Source organism: Balaenoptera physalus, assembly GCF_965194825.1.
Source record: "Balaenoptera physalus genome assembly, chromosome: 2".
Classification (NCBI taxonomy): domain Eukaryota; kingdom Metazoa; phylum Chordata; class Mammalia; order Artiodactyla; family Balaenopteridae; genus Balaenoptera; species Balaenoptera physalus.
Window position 1 is genome coordinate 49,627,450 of NC_138883.1, and position 14,759 is coordinate 49,642,208.

At 42.0% G+C, this 14,759-nt stretch overlaps 1 long non-coding RNA gene across 4 annotated transcripts in view; it reads left to right on the forward strand.

Moving 5' to 3' along the window:
• LOC309654449 overlaps nucleotides 1-14,759 on the forward strand; it is a 42,121-nt gene that overhangs the window by 27,013 nt on the left and 349 nt on the right. Inside the window, exon 4 of one of the 4 annotated variants that reach the window (XR_014260253.1) lies at nucleotides 11,460-11,708. The exons of 2 other annotated variants lie outside the window; for them this stretch is intronic. This is a non-coding gene — a long non-coding RNA (uncharacterized lncRNA). Of the gene's footprint in view, nucleotides 1-11,459; nucleotides 14,749-14,759 lie in introns of those variants that run through there. One more of the 4 variants, XR_014260256.1, reaches the window with a different exon arrangement.

Consider the following 14,759-nt stretch of genomic DNA (forward strand, 5'->3'; position numbering starts at 1 on the left):
TCTTGAGTCTCCAGAAATCCACATTCTAAGGCTACAAGACACTCAATAAACACATAAATATCATGTTAAACAATGGTAGGATGGATAAAAGCACTTAGATCTCCCAGACACCCAATCCATGAAGTGTTCCAATTACAAATATAACAGGCTGACCTTCAGAGAAACAAAATCTTTACTAAGTATTCTCTAATAGCTTTTAAAAAAGATAATAGAAGCTTGAAATTGAATGTAATGTCCAGTGAAGAGTAAGATTTCAGCTTCTTTCACTGTCAGGTGCAGCTGGGGATAGGCAAAGAAACGTTCTGTTTTGTTTTGTTTTGTTTTTCAAAGTTTTTCATCCAGTACTAAGCCTGAAACATTAAAGAAAGATATCAGAAATCACAGATCAACCGTAGCCAGCAAGTAAATTGATTATATTCTTTTTTAAGGATATTCATAATAAAAGAATCAATCCACATGTTTAATTGAATTCACCTAAAATGGTAAGAAATCTTACTGAAGTTGTATGAAGTAGAGATTGTGCAAAAGGCATTCAACCTTGCAAACTTTCTAACCAGGGAGTAACTAAACAATTTCTCCTTTCCCCGCTTGGGAAGGTTGAGTGCCAGGCACCTGGGTAGTGTGGGAAAGTTCTAACTGAAGGAATCCATGCTCTAGATTTTACATGTGAAGTCATTTTTAGACATTCTGTAGAGCTACGGAAACAGTTTTGCCCTTTCCATTTTTCCCCTACCAAGTTTTCCATATCTTCAAGACAGATGGAGCACATGTAACAAAACCAACCCGATGCAGAGGATGCAATCTGGGATATTAAAAATAAAATCTTTTCCAAATCTTCACAAGCTCCTTTAAAAACACTTCCAACCAAGTGTTAAAGCAGCTAACAGAGGTGTCTAAAAATGAAAAAAAGAAGAGGTGCTCCAAAGGGTTCTTTTTTCAGAACCAGTCAGCATTAATATTTACTTCTCGGAAAGAGCTCTTTACACAATCAGCAGATATGACCAAATTTAGTCATATGTGAATTGAAAATGATTATATCCCAGAGGGCTCTACATTGACAATCTTTAAATATAAAAATGTTGAATCAAATCCAGAAATAAGACAAATAGTCAAATGCAATTAATACACAAGATAATGTTAATATTATATTTTATTTTTGGCTCTGTTGGGTCTTCGTTGCTATGCGCGGGCTTTCTCTATTTGCTGCGAGCAGGGGCTACTCTTCGTTGTGAGGCGCGGGCTTCTCATTGCAGTGGCTTCTCTTGTTGCAGAGCACGGGCTCTAGGTACGTGGGCTTCAGTAGTTGTAGCACGCAGCCTCAGTAGTTGTGGCTCATGGGCTCAGTAGTTGTGGCTCACAGGCTCTAGAGCGCAGGCTCAGTAGTTGTGGCACATGGGCTTAGTTGCTCTGGGGCATCTGGGGTCTTCCTGGACTAGGGATCGAACCCGTGTCCCCTGCGTTGGCAGGCGAATTCTTAACCACTGAGCCACCAGGGAAGTCCCAATATTATATATTAACAGACTCCAAATAAACATTCAGCACCATTGCATTATTCAAAGAAATCAGTAAAGAAAATATGGTTAGGTAGATTTTGACATTGTATTCTTACCATTACTAACTCTAAGCCCTTTATTATAGAAACATTGTAGCTTATATTTTACATTTTCGTAATATTTAAATTTTATATTTTCGTAATATTTAAAAATAGGAACCTATCAATTGTGGCTCCTGGATTTTTAATTTTCTATGTAAAACTAATTTATTCTGAGCCATATGTAATTTCAGATTTTCTAGCAAGAGATTATCCCCACAAAATTGTGTTGAAATGTTACTATCCCATTGCCATCATCCAAAGAATGCATCAATATTCAATTAAATGTAAATAAAATTAATCTTTCTTCTTTTTTCCACCGGGACATATAAGTAAATTGTTTGAAATGTATTACTGATGGAAATTAAATGTAAATTACTTCTTAATTTATGGAGCCTCAGTGAACAGGGAACTGATCTAGGTGCTGGGGATACAGCCATGAACGAGGCAAACAAGGCCAATTCAGGCTAATAGGGGAGACTGGCAACAGCCCTATAAACAAGCAAAGGCACAAACAAGACCATTTTGGATAGTGATGAGTTTTGTGAAAGAGAGGGAATCTGCTAGTGGCATGGAGGGTGGCTGAGAGAGCATGAGGGCCAGGGGACAGGGCAGTCGGGAAATCAGAGAAGGCAATGTTTCGATCAAGACCAGAGCAGCCGAAGGAGCCAGCTGTGCAAAGAACAGGGGGGAAAGCATTGCAGGCAAAGCGAACAGCTAATGCAGGAAGGAGCTTGGTGTGTTTGTATATCAGAAATGCGGCCAGTGGGGGTGGACTGGGGCGCCAGTGGTGGTGGTGAGAGATGAGGTCCAGGTGTTAGGCAGGGCCAGATTATGGAGTCAAGATTTGGGGTTTATTCTGAGAGTGAAAAGAAGCCACAGTAATTGGTTGCATTTTTAAAAAGATCACTCTGTCTCCTGTGAGGCAAATGGAAGGGCAGGGACCAGAATGGAGGCAGGGAGACGAGGTAGACTGCCAGGAGTCCGGGGGAGGCACAACTAGATGGCCCTTAGCAGGATGCTGGCAGTGGCCACAGTGGGGATGGTGAGAAGTGCTCAAATTTGCAATACATTTTAGAGATACAACCTAAGGGACTTTCTGGTAGTGAATTACAACTCCTCAAACTAAGTTCTCTCTCCAGAGCTACACTTCCAAAGCTTTTCTGATACAATTTTAGATCCCAGCCCCTTATCCTCACCTCCCTACTCCTCTGCACATCTGTGCGCCCCTTTCAGACCTCAGAAAAATACCCCCTCAAACCTCTTAAATCACAGTTGGTCCCAATGGCTTATCCAGCCACCCATTCCAGTGCGATGGGTACATCTCAGCTGCTGTTGTGCCTGCAGATCCCAGAAATGACTCTCCAGACAGCCTTTCCCAGGTCCTGTCACCTTACAATCCATGCCTTCCAAAGGACTCCTAGAGAAATCCCCAAACAGTCATTTCACATTTTTACGTGACTCTCCACATACACAAGACTTCGGCACCCTCTGGGGATCTGTCCTAGAATGTTACAGCAGCCCCAATCACATTTAGCGGGTGGTTTTGCAGACAAGCTCAATGCTAGGGTCTTTGCATGCCTCAGTTAACCTTGCAGGGGACAGAGCTACCAGCAGCGCCTTCTTACAGTTGAGGAAACCAGGATGTAGATGTGTTTTGCAAATTGCAAAACAACACCCAGCTAGGATTTAAGTCAGGTGAGGCTCAGCTAGGCTCTTTACCTCGTGCTTCTCTAAGAACTGCTTCTCCCACAACAACACCCCTCCCCACCCACTCTTGGTGAAGCATCATGGTTAGAACACTTTTAGGAGTGTTAGGAGCCAGATTGCCGGGACTAGAACCCGAGTGTCATTACTTTTTAGTTGCATGACCTTGGATAAGACACTTAACTTCTCTGTGCCTGTTTCCTCCTCTGTAAAGGAGAGAGAACGATAATACCTACCTCATAAGGTGAGGATTAAGTGAGTTACTATATATAAAGTGCTCAGAATGACATCTGGTTTAGAACAAGTGCTACAGAAATATGAATTATCATTGTCATCATTCTCCTGTCCCCCACTGACACGTCACCTTCACTTCATATTTGTGCCACAAAACTTCAGCTCCATGATTATCAAGCTATTACCAAAAGACTCCTAGGTAGGTGTCTAGGTAAGGGGGTTGTTAGGGGGAGTGCATAGTGAGGTCATTATAAAAAGAAACTTGACGGGCAAAGTGATGAGGCAAGTGTCAGGGAGGCTAAAGAGACACTTAATAAGTTGTGATTAATTTGCTCTGAATAATGCATTGAAGTGAAGACATTTTTAAAACATTATTCGTATTAAATGACTTCCCATTCTGAGGCTCATCTCACTAACCAGGAAGTGTGTGGAGCGGGCAGAGGGGAGCCTGCTCTTTCCAGTCTTGAATCACCTGGGGTTAAGGGCCTGCATCGCAAGCTCTTGCTTCCACTTCATTGTTTTTAGTCGCTACAATGTTTAGGTTGTTTACCAGTCTAAGTAGACTGGGTTTATCTGTGGGAACAACAATAACAACACACTTCATCAGCTCAGTATTAAGGTTTATTTCTTGTTCATGCCACAAGTCTGTCACAGAAGGCCTACTTATTGTAGTCATTGAGGAACTAGGCTGGCAGAGGCTCCATCTCAACGTGCTTCCCTGATCATGGGGGCAGGGGAGAGAGAGCATGGCAAGCCACACACATGGCTCTTGAAGCTTCTGCCCAGAAATGCCCCATCATGCTGCTCATATTAACTCCACAAGGAGTTAACTGAAAGTGAACAGAAAACCCATCTAAAAGTAGCTGGAACAATAAAAAAGTGGGGGGGGGAGGGTATTTTCTCACCCAACAAGAAGTCTGGAGGTAGATCAAGGCCCAAGTCTGTAAATCCAGCAATACAAGGAGGACTTCAGGGGCCCACTTTATTTCCATCTTTCTACTTTGCCATACTTAGGGTGTCAGCAATATCCACCATCAAGGTCACAAAATGGCTGCAGCAATACCAGCCATCACATGCATACCAACAACGTCTGGAGAAGAATAGTGATGTTTCCTCCCATTAGCCTCATATTATTGAGAAAATGTTTCCCAGAACCCCCAGCTTACCTTGGGTCTCACTGGCCAGAATTAAATCATATGGCTGTGTCTTAGCCAGTCACTGGCAAAAAGAATTAGACCACTTCCTGGTGTGAGAAAAGGCCTATTTTCCCTTTGCCCAAACAACTCTGACTTCTATAAGAAATATGCCACTGAACATAAGAAATCAGGAAAATGTAACCTAGTTTCACCAACTAGGGTAAGCTCCTTTATTCAGAGTGTAAATAAAGAGGGACCACAATGACCCCTCATGAAAAGCCTTCATTTGTGCTTACGTAATTATCCACAGTGGAATAACTATGGGCAAATAAAGCAAGCAAAACAGGCATTTAATAGGGAGGGATCATTTACCTAAGGGTCAGGGAAATAAGAAACTACTTTGGGTTGATATTACATCCGTCTCAAAAGAGTTGACCAAAAGAATTCCCCACTCCCTTCTTTGTGATCTCCCACCATAGCCTAAACATACCTTCTTCATCATTTCACTCCCCACACGTTATTGCCTTTATCTGTGTACCTGTCTGTCTCCACCTGCAAGACTGTAAGCTCTTTGAAAGATATGGTCTGTTTCATCTATTTTTTTCCTGTGTGTGCTAAAAATAACAATGGGTAACATCAGTGGATTGCTCCCTGTGTACCAGAGCCCATTCTAAGTTCTAAATGAATTAATTCTTGTAATGTTCACAACTGTCTTGTGAGGTCTGTGCTGTTATTATCTATATTTTATAGATGAAGAAGAGACGGAGGTTAAAAAGGTTAAGTCACTTGACCAAATGTACACAACTATTAAATGAGAGTTGAATTTCAGGTGGAGGCAGCCTAGCTGGGTCATGCCTCACAGATGTGCTCTGCAAATGGGTCAACCTAATGTGCTTGAATATGCAATGTGAAGGTGAGAGAGAACAGGAGTGAAGAACAAGTGAAGTTATCTTTTATTGACATGTGGAATCTGAAATCAAGTACCATAGACCTAAATTCCCTAAGAGTAGAGATCATGTATGTTTCCCCTGCTCAGTATGGTATCTCTGACTCCTAGTAGTCCCGGCACACAGTAGGTCCTCAAGTATTCCTGGAAATGGGGGAGGGAAGAAGGGAGGGACTGAGCCAGGGAGGAAGAGAGGGAGGGAGGAAGAGAGATTGAATGACTAAACACAACTAATGTCCTCCTTCCTCTACATTTTCTACCTTCTCTTCCTCTTACTTCCATGGGTAACTTGGCTTCTGTTACCCTAACATCCTACCTAGGAGAGGAGGAAGTGTTGTTTCTAAGTATTGTGTTCTCAAAGAGAAGAGTTTAAGTGTAACATTGTTACAGAGTACTGAGGCCTCTCTGCTGCCCTAAAATTCATTTGGGTTTTGAAACAATGTATCTTGTATAGAGTAGATTTTTCCTCAAACTGAAACATTTTTAAAGAATTTGGACTTGTGCTTTTTTTCTAATTGTGTGCTGCTTGAAATGTCAATGCAAGGCAGGGATGCCAGTTTCCACGTGGACACATTGATTTATTTTTAAAAAGTCAATGCAAGTCCATAAGCAAATGAACAGCAGTAATTAAGGGCCAGGAAATAGCCACTCTCCGTTGATGGAACTAGTACTCCAGCAGTCCCTCCACCAGCAATGTGTCACATTAGGTAATAGGCTGTGAATGCTAAAGGCAGTGTTTTTCTTCTTTCAGCACCATTGTCATAGGACTCTGTTTTCATGGTGCATAGAATTTCACAGTCCATAGAAACAACCATACAAATGTAACATATCAGATCTAATCTTTAAATCATATATACTCCCCACTCTAGTTTTAATCATCAAAGTAAAATCATACTGGAACTGAAGCATGGCACTTTTGTCGCAAGTGAATTTTAAGTGTTCTTATTCCTAAAGGGTGTCCAAGTTTCTGTTGTTGATTTTCTTGTTTTGATTCTTATCCAGAGAGCTAATTTTTAAAAGTGTCTCTTTTGGTCTAACCTTGAACTGGAATTTCATGAGTCTCTGAATATCCCAAAATTTGTTTGTTCTTTATTCTGAGGTTACTTTCCGATTTCATTCAAACGTCTTTGAGTTATTAGGGATTTTTTCTGGTGTCTCCTTCAATTTCAACACATCCAAAAATGAGCTCATTGATTTCTTCCCCATCTGGCTTTTTCCTCTGTGTTCTGTCTCTTGGCTGATGGCACCGTCCTTCACTGTCTGATCCAACCCAACACTTCGGCCACTTTTGATCACTCTGATTTTCCCACCTACAGCCAGTTAGTTGGCAAGTCCATTCGTCTAATCTCTAGATCCATCCTTTCCTTTTCATTCTCACACCCACTGCCCTAAGTCAGCCCCTCATCATTGTCACGTGGAATATTGACCCCCAAAGTGGTTTCCATTGTTTATCTCTTACCCCTCCAACCCATCCTTTATATTTCCATTCAGTTCTTTCCTGAAAGAGAAGTGTATCATTTCTCCCCTGCTTGGAAATCTAAAGTGGCTCACCCTTACCAATTTTTAAAAAGCCCAAACTCTTTAATGACATTGAAGGCTGTTCTTCAGTTACTCCCAGACTGCTTTGTCAGCCTCATCACCTTTCACTCCCCACCATTACCTTCATTATCCCTGCATGTGTATGTATTTTCCCCAGATTTACCATGACACTCCTCAATTCCATCTGCCTGGCAAAATCCAAATAACCCTTCAAGGCCTAGTTCAAATACCCCTCCTTTTATGGAAAGGTCCTTGATCACCAGGCAGAATTAATCTCTCCTTCCTGCTCTCATAGCATTTTGTTTATATCATTATGCCCTTTGTCTGAGGTCAGGTTCCCAGAAGAAGATCCTGAGAGGAGCATTTGTAAGGAAGGGTTTTTACTAAGGCGATGTTCCCAGAAGAGACTGGCAAGTGAATGAGGGAAGTAGGACAGGGAAGGAAAAGAGACAGAGCAAATGTAAGACAAGGCAAAGTCCTAGGAGTAGCTCAGCCTGATCTGGTAGGGAAAGCCTGGACATTAAGTCCTGCTCTGAGGCAAAGGGAGCTGGGCTTTTTTATTCCCACATTGAGCAGTCACTGCTAGGAATTAAGCTCCCCAGCACTTGCTGCTCTCTAAATTTGTGCGTAGTACCCTGGGGTAGCCACTGAAGAAGAGCCATTGGTGCAGCCCAGTGGAAGCAAAAGCACATCAGCTGATGGAGGGGCACAGAAATGGTAACAGGGATCCCCGAACATCTGGGAGGAGGCAGACAATGTCAGCTCTGCTCCTTAGTATAGGCTAACTTGGTTCCGTCTAAGCGTCCCCAGCCCCTGGATCCCTAACCGCTTGGGAGCAGAGACCCCTTCTTAGTCATCCTTACGTCCCCACAGCGTGGAAGGTATCACTTTGCACCTCGAAAGTGCTTAAATAACATTTGTTGGTTCAAATTGTATACTCCTTTCCTAGGTCTTGTGCAACATTTTGCTGCTACTAATCATACTGCTGAGATGGTTTTTTTCCCCTAGCTGGTTTTAGCTCAATAATAGAAGATATGGCTTCTGGGGTTTCAAAACCTAAGGTTCAACTTTTCACATTGCGCTTTTCTTCCTGGGGCAACAACTTGCTGAGCACATCTCTTCCTAAATTCCAAGACAGGCTGCTTGCTCTGCTCAGTCAAGGCTGCCAACTCAAGAAACATTTTTGAAAGATCACAGTCAGCCTCACTGCCAAGAGAAGAAGTTCTTGGCACAAAAAGGACCTGGTTCAATATGAGATGCCAGATGGTGATTTCAACTTCAGCTAAATTCCTGCTGAAAAAAAGTGTTTGAGCTGCAGATGAGAAAAGCTTCTATGACAAATTTCCAAGTGTTAGAAGCTTCAGAGGGAAATGGCAAGTGTTGATATACTCCCCTCCCAACCACATGCACACACACCATAGAACTACTACCTGCATCTGGTAGCTAAGATTCCTACAAAGATGCCTTTGCTTTTTAAGAAGACTTTCAGCCCTGATATGATTTTTACTAATATTAAAGTATATTATCCGAATCCATTAAAATAAAATACTATTTGTTTTTGTGCAGTGTTTTTTCAAAGTATGTGTCCCTTTAGCATCTGCTGTATTTTTTGGTATCTGGAGGCAATTCTTTCCTCTCCACCGATAACTCCATTATTAAGCCAATTAATAAACAGTGTGTCTCCCCTCCCTAAATACTTTCATGTTACAAGGGATGTACATGAAATATACATTGATGGTGCTCTGCCTGGATGCCCTTGGGTCCCTGACTTACTGGTGCAGGAAATAGAAAGCCCAGCTCCTCTGACTCAAGTCAGGGCAAACTCTGAGGTGCAATTTATGCTCCAGAGCTCCACTCAAGATTAGGCTGAGGCTGGGACTTTGCCTGAAATTTTTGCCCTCTGCCGGCTTCTTCTCTTCTGCTCTCCTTGTCTTGCTCTTCCCCCTCCCCCTCCTCCACCACCCTCCCCTACGGGTTTCTGCCGGAGCATTTCTTTAATAAAACTCATGCACACAAATCCTCATCTCAGGGTCTAGTTTTGTGGAACCAACCTAAAATTATGTACAATAGAAAAACTAAAGGCATTTTGTGCTAACAGAGAGAAGACAGTTTTTTCTGGAGCAAGGAATGTATGCATACCTCCTTTATCAATCAAGGTCTCAGAAGGAAATAGTGGATAAGCTCAAATTAGGTATTTGGAGAATAGTTAATAAAGGGACTACTTACAAAAGGGTAGGTCGGGTACAAAGAAACAAGGATAGTGCCTGCCTGGGAGCTGATAACAGGGGGTGCCATTACCAAGCCCAGGCCTGACTGGCAGAACTGATGACTAAGAGTTGTGTAGCAAAGGCTGTGCCACAGAAGCTGTGATCTTAAGGGATGCAGCCGGCCTACAGAGACCCTATAGGGGGCAGCTGGCTGAATAAATACCCCAACCTCATGCTCTTTCCACCTTCCAGTCTTTTGCCAGTGAACCTGTCAGCCGAACCTAACGGGATGCCATGTGCAAAGGAGTCCCTTAACGCAATACATTTTGGTGGCCTCTTAGGGAATTGAGCAGTAGAGAAGGGTAGAGGGGGCATCTGGAAGGACAAACAAGGCCACCTACCTATTTTCACACACACACACACACACACACACACACACACACACACGTTTGGTCTGTTCTTGACTTTGCTTTGTGACCAGATTCACATAAATAGGCACTCATTTTTCTCTCTGCTGATTTCCCCCCTTCCCCTTTTATCTTATTTGTACTTCAGGGGATCCAGAAATAGGCTGCATGATGTTGGGGAAGAGACCTCAATAATAAAAAATCAGACAAAATGCTTTTTTTGTTAAAGTCTGAGCATGGCATCTGGGCATCTCAGCATAGCCCCCAAACCTCATCTCCAAGATGGCTTTTTTTTTTTTTTACAGATTGAAATATGACTCACAGAGCTCACTGCCATAAGATTTATCATCACTTTGACTTCAGTATTTTGGTGCAAAGAGGTCTAGATTATATCCTTAGAGAACCATGCCCATTCTGTCCAAATTGAAAACAAAATGCAAATCAAAGATTTATGTTGCTTTTGGTAATGAAGGATCTAATTGCTTTCTCATCAATCCAGATGCAAAGATGCCCTCATTATTCAGTTTACCCCCAAATGTCCTCATTATTGGAAACGATGCTCTCTTCTTGTTGGTTTCATTTTCTGTTTTGAAATGGTCATTTCCCCTGCATTCACCTTTGGCTTGGTTCCGAATATAAAGCACTGCAAAATGTGCAGAGTGGAAGACAGAACGTCACCCAGTTATTTCAAGGCCTTTGAAATTAATCATGGAAAACAACACAGCTCCTTAGGACGCCAGCAGGAGCTGATGTGGGCGGGACAGAGGATAGAGGTTGAGCAACACCCCTCCCACTCATCCCTAGAGGACAGGCACACACAGCAGTGACTGCCTTCTGGGCCTCCAGCCCTCTCTCTCTGGGTCCCCTGCAGGTGCAGATACAGCTGAGCAGAAAACACGTAGGCTGTGGGACAGGTATTAACAAATGGCCTGCAGGGTTGTCATGTCTAAGTATTAAAATAGGGTACACTGGGCTATTTTCTTCTGAAATTTTATCTTTTTAAATACTTTTGGGGGGTCCAAAGGTTTTAGAGGGTGGTGGCTTTTAAGAATATTTTAAAACTCTGTGTTTCATTCCAAGAAGGCTGTTTGCATCACCCATGAACCTGCATGGGAGGCGAGTGCGGGGGTAGATGAGCCCAGCCCAGGGGACTGATATGTGATCTTGAGCAAAGCACCAAACCCTCCTGAACCCAGGCTCGTTGTCACAACAAGGAATTGGGTGGGATGAAGTAACAACCCTCTTCTTGTTCTAACATTACACTCCCTGAAACACGAGCCAGCAGCCATAGGCAGCTAGTCTGAGGGGAGATGAGATGCAAAATACACACCCGATTTCAGACTTAGTACAACCACTCATGTAAATCATATCATTAATAATTTTTATATTGATTACATGTTGAAATGATAATATTTGGGGTATATTGAGTTAAATAAAATGTAAACATTTTACTTGTTTGCTTTTACTTTTACAAATGTGACTACTAGAAATTTTTGAATTGCACGTGTAGCTCACTTTATATTTCTTTCAGACAGAACTGTTTATTTATTTATAGGACTATTTTAAAATATGTTTCTGGGTTCCTGTTTTGCGTGTGCATCAAATTCTAGAAAACTTAAAAGTAGTCTTGCTTGGGGAAAAAATGTTATGTCATTTTCCATTCAAAATTCTTTCTTTTTTTTTTTTTTAAAGGTAAAGATTTCGTGTCATGTTGGCTAAGTGTTTAAGAGAGTGCGAGGTGAAGGAATACCAATGCTTCTTAAACTAGAACTTTATTTTCTTCTACTTTGAAGTAAGCTATATGTGTCAGTCTTTAGGCACTTAAGTCTTTAGAACAGTAGAACATTTCCAGATTCCAGACACATGAAAAAAGATATTTCCGAAAGTGAAGACCAGCCTCCCTGTGCTGCCATGCACACACGTGCGACATCTCTTCTCCATGTAAGGGCCAAATATTTGGAAAGCACCTCAAAGCTCAATCCGTGAGCTCCAAAAGGCTCATGTTCAATAACCACTTCCTGCTGTGCAATAACTGCTAGGTCAAATAAAGAACAGTGAACAGAGACAGGGCATCGGATATACCTTCAGACTGATGATCTGGGCAGAAGGGGCAGCAGGGGGGAAGCTGCAGAGGCAGTTATGAGCACAGTGGAAGGAGGGTAGGTTGTCTGCAGACAGTGAGGATACATATATCTGCATGGATCAAGTAGGGTCTTGAATGTCAGGAAGGAGATCTAGGACCTGATATGAAAGGCAATGGGCTGAATGACTTGATAAAAGCCATGTTTTCAGGAAATCACACCTCTCTTCTCTGTCATGCTATATATGTGTGTGGCTCCCAATTGGAGGACCCGCCTGGAATCCAATGTCACCTCACAGTGTCCCCTCACTCTCTCATGTGTGCATATTTTTGCTTCCCCAAAGGTCAGTAACACATGCCTCAAGGGCAAGGACCCAGGTTGATGTTTCTTTTGAACATCTCATGACTCCCAGGATAGTAATGGGCACAGAGTAGGTGTTTAATGCTTATGTTAAAAAAAAAAAAAAAAGTGCTGAATCCCTGTTTCTTCTTCATTCATATATTTCACGAGGGAAGACGGAGAATCCTAATTCCTAATAGAGGTCCTCCAGGGCAAAAGTGTAAATCTGTTTGCTTTCTCTCTCTTTCCCATCCCTCTTCTGTGTTTTTCTCATTTCCTGCTGGCATCTTCTTGGGTTCTTACCATAAACATTGTGTCACTGAAACTCCTAGTCTTTGACTTGCATGTCTGGAACCCAGATTTCCCCCTTCCTCCTTTCACCATTTCCTTAGGGCCTTGGGGAGAGTATGATGTCCTTTTCACTCAGACAGTCCTTGGGTTGGATTATTCCTGATAATCTGCTTTATCTACTTGGTCCTCCCTGATACAGCTCTACAGCTCACATGAACACCGTTCTGATTAGCTCAAATCACCAGAGAAATAAGAAAGACACGTATTAAAGAAGTGTAGGAGCTGGGAGTTACTACATAGTGATAGAAGAACTTTTTTGACTATTCTGTGATTCAGAAATAATGTATACCCAACTATGTCTTTGAGGGAGAGTACACTGAGTTTGGTTAGAGCTCTAGCCTTTCTTTAACCAGAAAAAGATAACTCTGCAGATCCCAGGAAATTCACGAAGCCTGAATTTCCCTCTCTCTCCTCGCCCCCCACCTTTTTTAAAAATATGTTTATTTATTTATTTATTTATTTTTGTCTGCGTTGGGTCTTCGTTGCTGTGCGTGGACTTTCTCTAGTTGCGGTGAGCGGGGGCTACTCTTCGTTGTGGTGTGCGGGCATCTCATTGCGGTGGCTCCTCTTGTTGGGGAGCACGGGCTCTAGGCGCATGGGCTTCAGTAGTCGTGGCTTGTGGGCTCAGTAGTTGTGGAACACAGGCTTAGTTGCTCTGCGGCATGTGGGATCTTCCCGGACCAGGGCTCGAACCCGTGTTCCCTGCATTGGCAGGCGATTCTTAACCACTGCGCTACCAGGGAAACAAAGAATAACTTTCTTTTCCCCGGATTATTATTATTATTTTGTTGTTATTGTTAACTTTTTACAGCTTTTTACCAATCTAAGAAAGCCAGCCCAGTACTGAAAAATGTAGCAGAAAGCCATTCAAAAATTTCGGCTATAAACACCTTAAGGATACTGGGTCCCTGAACAAGGATTTTTTTTTTAAGTGAGAGCTGATATCAGAGGCAGATAAACTACAACAGATAAGCAATGTGGCTTGTAAAGGGTATTAACTCTGGGTATTTACATTTCTTTTCATTTTTTTCTTATATTGCATATAATGTAGTATTGGAGCTTAGCTACTATTTCTGCTGTTATCTTTATTTTTTGTTTAACAGAGAAAAGCTCAATTGATAGCTTCTAAGGTAAATTCCTGCTTTCTTCCAGTGGCTCAGTCTGGACTAAGACAAACCTTTCACCCTGTGCAACCTAAATTGCAGGCACATTGTGTCAAATTATCTGAGTTGGCAGGACTGTTTTTGCAAAGCTACACTGTGAAGTAGCCATGCTGAACACTTTCCCCTCTTTTGTAGGGAAGCTGGGAGTTATGTGTAATTTCCAGCATTAACTCCACCCCATTCACTCCCCTCATGAAAGAGTATCTTGTGTCTTTGAAATTACACAATTCCCACCAATTCTGATCTTTCTCTATAGGGAACATCTCCTGGCCCCCAAGAATCACTGCTTGAAACTAATGACAGTCTCCTCCTTAAGGATTCTTGCAGGTTAAAAAGGGATGCTTGGAGAGAGAACTTGTAGGATGAGGCTCCCATGGCAGAGACTAGCTGAAACAAGAAAAAAATCTATAACATATATAAATCTAAATATATATATTCTTTTTCATATTCTTTTCCATTATGGTTTATCGCAGGATATTGAATATAGTTCCCTGTGCTATACAGTAGGATCTTGTTATTTATCCATCCTATATACACTAGTTTGCATCCGCTAATCCCAAACTCCCAATCCTTCCCTTCCCTACCCCCCTCCCCCTTGGCAACCACACGTCTGTTAGCTATGTCTGTGAGCCTGTTTCCGTTTCATATATATGTTCGTTTGTGTCGTATTTTAGATTCTACATATAAGTGATATCATATGGTATTTGTCTTTCTCTTTCTGACTTCACTGAGTATGATAATCTCTAGGTCCATCCATGCTGCTGCAAATGGCATTATTTCATTCTGAAAAAAAAAAAACCTCTTCATTCTTACCTTCTAAGACTGTTGGCTGTTTTAGTCCCCAGTGAACATATTCTCTTATTTATAAAATGACACCTATGTAAGGATTCTGCTAACAGGTTAGCTATTCCCATAACAAAGAGTGTGTATGTGTGTTGTGTAATTATTACTAGACTGAACAACCACGCATGAAGTACATGAGTGTGTGTGTGCATGCTTTCCCAAGATTGTTAAAAAGCGGGAGAGAGGAGCCTGAATCTCTCCTTTTTCTTATTCTC